At 36.9% G+C, this 7085-nt stretch overlaps 1 pseudogene; it reads right to left on the minus strand.

Annotated features, from left to right (window-relative positions):
* Positions 1-1421: 1421 nt before the first annotated feature.
* LOC102852910 lies at positions 1422-1838 on the minus strand (annotated as a pseudogene).
* Between the last annotated feature and the right edge of the window lie 5247 nt (positions 1839-7085).

Consider the following 7085-nt stretch of genomic DNA (forward strand, 5'->3'; position numbering starts at 1 on the left):
ACCTACAGTGTTTAAAATAGACCAAAGATTAGATGAGCACAGTCTGTTCAATAATCACAGAGGGCCTTTGCAAACTAGATCAAGAAAAAAAGACTTGGGCTGCTCTGCCACATAGTTAAGCCATCATGTGACTGATTTTTATTTAGTATTGGCCTTTTTAAAATTTATAATTTCTCTTATTACAAATCATTAGTCTTCATCAGTGTGGAGGAAGGTATTGTTGTTATGTGCTGTCAAATTAGAACTGACTCAAAGCTGACATTCCAGTGGGTTTTCAGAGACTATAAATCATACAAGAGGAGATTGCTCCTTTTCCTCCAGTGGAACAGCTGGTGGATTCACACCACAGCCCAACTCCTTACCACGAGGTCACCAGAGCCTCTCACTGGCAGTGAAGTGCATTCCACTTCCACTACTAATGGAAAGATTAGTAATTCATATCCACCAGCTTCTTTGTGAAAGAAAGAGGAGCAGCCTGAAAGAAAGATTTACATAATCTTATGGAAGCTCACTATGATTAGGAAACCACTCCATGGAAGTAGATTTTTGTTTGCTCATTTTTTTGTTTTCATTTTAATGTTATAACTAAGAAGATCTGGTGGGTCCAATGTGCTTCTCATTAGGCTGCTAACCAAAAGATCAACAGTTTAAATTCACAAAGTGTTCCCACTGGAGAAAGAAAGATGAGGAAGTCTACCTGGAAACCCTAAGGAGAATTTCTTCTATGTCCTAGAATGTTACTATAACTTAGAATCAAATAGACAACAGTAGGTTTTGTTTTGTTTTGTTTTGTTTTGTTTTAGAGTTTATCTTGTAATAGGATTCCCTGGATAGTGCAAATGGTTAATGACTCAATTACTCACCCAACTACTGGAGGTTCAAGCTGTTGAGTTATACTAGGAGACCCTCAATAGTGCAAATGGCTAATACACTCAATTGCTAACCCAAGTGCAGGAGGTTCACTCAGAGGCATCTCAGAAGAAAATTCTGGAGATTTATGTCTAGAAAATCAGCCACTGAAGATCCTTAAGAAGCAAAGCTCTACTCCAACACATGCATTGGAACAGAAAAAAAACTGGTGCTGCTTTATGTTATAACTGACAAGATCTGCTTATTTTTCACCTGTAAAACATTCTGTAGAGTTATCATTTGAGAGTGATCCTGTTAAACAGTTTTCACTGACATAACTCTGGGGCAGTCATTCATTTCTGTGAAATGTTCTCTGTCACAAAGACCTGAGTTGGAGCTGATGTGGTAGTTACAGCTACTGTTTTGTAGTTTCATATATTCTGTGATTAGTGCACCTGTATCTATGTTACCAAAAATGAATATTTTAACTCTGGTTTAGAGGTTTTGGTGTTTTGTTTTGTTTTTGCTCTCTTTATTGCTGCGGGGGCTGGGGCGGCTGGGGCGTCTGGTGCTCAAGAGCTCTTGGTGGGGCGGGTTCGCTTCCTCTTCACCATCACAGGCTTCTTCTGGCTGCATAGGATGGCGCTGGCCCTGCGGATGGCGGCCATGCGCAGGTTGGGCCGATACTTGTTTTTGTGGATCATGTGGCGGATGCTGCAGAGCGTGGCCCGGGCGTTCTTGTGGATGGTGGTCCGCACGTAGGAGGTGGCCGGCTTCCTCTGGCCTGACCTCCGCTTCATCACCACCACCACCCCCTTGTTGTCGGGGGCCGGCTCCACGCCCACGGTCTTGCGGTGGATCAGCCCATTGTAGCGGAAGGAGTTGCAGGCTTTGAGGTTATTGGGCTCGGTGCTGTAAGTCTGCTTGTTCCTTTTAATCAAGAAGCTGGAGCAGTTACGCACAACCATCCATTGCAGACAGGCAGACATGGCGACAGCTCCTATTGCAGCAGCTGGCGGAGGCGGAAAGAGCTAGAGTTATTTTTATGTAAGTGCTTTTCCTGGAGCTCTGGTGGTCTAGTGGTAAGGAATTGCACTACCAACCCAAAGGCATGCAGTTCAAACCCACCAGATGCTTTGCAGAGAAAGATAGGCAATCTCCTCCTATGTGATTTACTGCATCTGAAAACATGCTGGAGGGTCATAGGTTCTGACTCAATAGTACACAACAACAGTAGTATTTGTCATCAAGTTGCATTGGGCATCTCTATAACTTCAGGGAAGAAGTTCAAGCTGCACTGAAAGTGTTGGCAAAAGCTAAGTCTCCAAGAATTGATGGAATAACAACTGAAGTGTTTCTGCAAACAGATGAAGCTCTGGACATGCTCACTAGTTAATGCCAAGAAATTTAGAAGACAGTTACCTGGTCAATGCACTGAAAGAAATACATGTTTGATTCCACAAAGAAAAAACTTGTGATCCAACAAAATGTGGAAATGATAGATTAACATTATTAATATGCCCAAATAAAATCTTGCTGAAGATTATTTTAAAATGACTGCATAAAAGAATACATCAATAAGCAACTGTCAGAAGAATCCAAGGAATGAGGAAAAGAATTGATGTCTGATGAATCTAGGCTGAAAGGAGAGAATATTAGAAAAATCTTTATTTGTGTTTTATTAACTATGAAATGTATTTGACTGGTTAGATAATAATAAATTACCGATAACATTTAAAAGAATGGGAATACCAGAACACTTAATTGTGATCATGTGAAACATATTATAGATCAGAAGCAAACATTTAACCAGAACAAAATGATATGGCATATTTTAAAATCAGGAAAAATGTATGTCATTTGAGAAGCTGGACTATATGAAGAAGAATGTAGTGTCAAAATTGGAAGGAAACTTACCAACAACCTACGTCATGCAGGCGGCATAACTGTCCTTGTAGAAGTGAAGAAGACTTGAAATACTTGCTGAAAAAGATAAAAGATTACATTTAAATATGCAGAAAACAAAAATTCTCATCACTGGCCCAATAGGCAGCATCATAATAGATGGAGAAAAGATTAAAGTTGTAAAGTATTTCGTTTTACTTGGATGGCCAATCGTTCTTCTTGTTGTTGTGTTGTTGTTATGTGCCGTCGAGTCGCCTGCGACTCATAGCGACCCTGAGTCGCTATCGTTCTTCTTAGTCTGTCTTAATCTGGAAGATCTGCTGAAACCTGTCCACCATGGGTGACCCGCTGGTATTAAAATACCTGTGGCACAGCCTCCAGCATCACAGCAACCAGCAGGCTACCTTAGAACAACAGACAAGTACTCAGAAGAACAAACTATGAACAAGCAAGCACAAACATACATATACATACACATACACAAATTATCAACACACGTGAAGCAGCACTCAAGAAATTAAAAGAAGTGCTACACTGGGTAAGATGTTGTCAAAGACTTCTTTAAAGTGCTAAAAAAACAAGGTTGGGTGTCAATTTAAAGACTAAAGTGCACTTGAACCCAACCATGTTGTTTTCAATTTGTTTGAATGCATGAAAATTGGACCATGAATAAAGAAGACCAAAGAAAAATACACGCTCTTGAATTGTGGTGTTGGCTAAGAGCATTGAATACGTCATGGATTATCAATAGAACAAATAAATTTTTCTTGGAGGAGGAATTGCAACTAAGGTGTTCCTTAGAGGCAAGATTGCTGAAACGTCACCCCATATATTTGTCAAAGGGAACAAATTTTTGGCTCAACAAAAAGAGAAGAAGACTTAGCAAGATTGATTGACACAGTGACTTTATCAATGGTTTTGAGCACGGAAGTTGTTGTGAGGATTTAAATAAGACAAGGCTTCAATCAATTATTATTCATACTGTCTCCATCATAGTCAACTTGATGAAACCTAACAATGACTACACTCGTAGATGGTAGATGCAGATGCAAAGATATGTAAACCAGCAAGGCTTTCAATAGTAAAAAGCCTACTTATTCGGGCTACTTTTAAAACTATTGGATGTGTGAAATTTAAGTTTGATACTGGTGGTCTAACATGTAAAACAAACTGGACATTATCTAAAACACAGACATTATCTTTCTCGTTGTTGTTGTTGTGTACTGTTAAGTCAGAACTGACCCATAACTGACCCTCCAGCAGGTTTTCAGAAGCAGTTAATAGCACAAGAGGAGATTGTCCACCGTTCTGCAGAGCAGCTGGTGGATTTGAACCACATGCCTTTGGGATTGCAGCACAGCTTCCTGCCACTAGGCCATCAGTGCCCTCTAGAAGATGTCCTTAGTTCATTTATATTTCTTTTTTATTTACCCAGCTTGCGACTGAGCTTCTTGGATCCATGCTTTTGTATATTTGGTCAATTTGGGAACGTTCTCAGGCTTTATCTACTCAAATACTTTTTCTGTCTTGACTTCTTTCTCACTTCTTCCTGGGATTTTGATTACTGATTCTCTGTTATGTATTAGCCCTTCTTCTCTATTTCACTGTGGGATAGCTCTATCATTTCCCCTTGGATATTTTCTGTATTGACTTATTCTCTAGTTCTCTAATTGTTTCTTCAGCTTTATCTACATTGGTAACAAATTTATTTTTCTTATTATAAATTCTGTTTTGAATTTCTACTTAGTTCTTTCTTACAGTTTGTAGATTTCTATTCCACCCTAAATCCTTTCCCCCGTCTCCTTAAGAATAATACCCATCCAGTCCTTTGAGAAGGACATCATGCTCAGAAGAGAGGGAGGGGGGACAGTGCAGGAGAGGAAGACCCCGGATGAAATTGATTGATACAGTATGTGGGGCAATGGGTGTTGATGTGTTAGATAGAATTAGTGAGACTGGCTCAGGATAGGGAAGGGTTCAGAGCTGCTGCACATAGGGTCACTATGGGTCGCAGACAACTCAATGGCACATAACAACAATAAACTCTTGCAAATTTAAATACACACAAAAAAATCCCACGTGGTTTATTTGTGCTATCTGATATTTCTGATCAAGAAATAAGACAATGACATTTACAAAACAGTGAAAAAGTAAATATTGCTAACATACAGGAGAAAATTCTCAGCTTTATTAGCAAGCAAAAAAGAAAAGTAAAATTATGATTTATCTTTGTTTCTCAAATTAGCAATGGTTAAAAATAATATATCATTAATAAGTTGTGGTAATAGGTTGCAAAGAACATGGATAATTTCGAAAAAGAAGCCTTAGCTGCCTGTTGCTAGAAAGTTTACTAGCACATGTCAAGAGCCCTAAAATAGTCAAATCTCAATAATAATCATAATAGTTAAAGTTACTCACTCATTGCCATCTAGCCAGAACTAACCCATAGCTGACACTCCAGCAGGTTCTTGAGGCTGTAAATCACAAGGGAGGGGCTTGTTCATCTTTCTCCTGTGAAGCTGTTGATGGATTGGAACCAGTAGAAGTTTATGACCTTTGAACTAGCAGCGAAATTCTCTGCACACTATGCCACCAGACTTCCCCTCCTAATAGTAAAAAGAAACGATTAAAATTTTAGAAATAAGCTTCATAAAATGGGCAACATCATAATAGATGGACAAAGTGAAATTGTCAACAATTTCCTTTTATTTGAACCCACCATAATCAATATCCATGGTAGTAGGAGACAAAAAATAAAAAAATGTATTGCCCTGAGAAAACCAGCTGTCAAGAATCTCTTTTGTCCAACCACAATTGATTGGACTGAGAAAGTGTGATACATTCACACAATGGAATACTCAGCACTCAGAAGTATTGATTTTGAAAATTACTATATAACTTGGGAGAGACTGGAGGCAATTATGCTGAGTGAACTAACTAAGTCTTATAAGGACAAATACTGCACAAGACCATTATTGTAAAAATAGAAGGCTAACTAATAAAACATGCATGGGAGCCCAAAGAGAAAGGGATGAGAGCAGAGATGTGAGGCTGGGTTAGAGGCAAATCACAGGGTTGCACAGTTTGGTAGGATGGAAGGGGGGAAAGAAATGGGAAGGATCCAGGTGAAAAAACAGGATAATGATGGACAAGGTCCAATGGTGATTTATTTTATAAAACGTAAGGCATGAAACTGATTATATGAAACACAATATGAATGAGGAATAGGTGAAACACCACAATGTATACAAACTTTGTAAGCAAACCAATAAAAATTTTTAAAAATAATTTTTAAAAAAGAATCTCTTTATAGTGCTAAAGAACAAGGATATCAGTACAAAGACTAAATAAAGTATGCCTGACTCAAACCACAGTATTTTCAATTACTTAAATGCAAGTGAAAGTTAGAAAATGAAGAAAGATCCAAGAAAAAGTGATGCTTTTGAATTGTGGTGACAGCTTAGAGTGTTAAATAGATACCATTTACAGATTACCATGTAAATTTTCAGATTACATTGTCATTTTATATGTAAAAGTTGTAACTTTGTATTTTTCAATTTACATGTACAGATTGTATATGTAAATTGTAAAATATGCAAATTTACAGAATACAAAGTAATCTGTAAAGTTACCACAGTTCTAATTAAAATCTCAGTAGTAGAAAATTTTGGTCAGCAAAATGATGTTAAACTGAATAAAAAAAATATGTAAGGCTAATAAAAAAATATCTGGGAAGAAAAAGAGTAATAGTGAAGCACTTTCAGAGCAAGATAGGAATATATTTTTTAAATTTTAAAGTGACAATGATGGATTCATTGTGGGGTTGATATTAGAATAAATAGAATGATATAGTGGAAAGTGAAGTTCAGAGTCCAAAGTAAGTTAATATAAACATTTAATATTTACTAAAAGGAAGTATTTAAAATTATTAGGAAAGTATTTTCTAGACAGTATTTCAAGTTATTGTTATGTCTTAAGATACAAGTTATAACATTTCTATAAAGTTTTATTAAAATGATTTTCAAATGTAAATGATAAAGAGTAGCCAAAAATATAGATTAATAGTTTACATAAACTGGAACTGAAGAAAGTAATTTCAAACATAACATTTAAAATAATAACAAAATAAAACATTGATATACTTTGCTACATCAAATTATGTATGTGTCGTCAAAAACATATATATCAAAACTATGTAAGCCAAACATCAATGGTTGAAAACAACATAATTTATTTTATTTCTTGCAATTCTTTTTTTTTTTTTTTAGTTTTACACTGGTTTACCAAATTGCTTTATTTTTCCCTTCAAAGCAGATCCCTGCCACCACCCC

The sequence above is a fragment of the Elephantulus edwardii genome, unplaced genomic scaffold (assembly GCF_000299155.1).
Source record: "Elephantulus edwardii isolate Elephantulus edwardi_28Jun2011 unplaced genomic scaffold, EleEdw1.0 scaffold00549, whole genome shotgun sequence".
Lineage (NCBI taxonomy): Eukaryota > Metazoa > Chordata > Mammalia > Macroscelidea > Macroscelididae > Elephantulus > Elephantulus edwardii.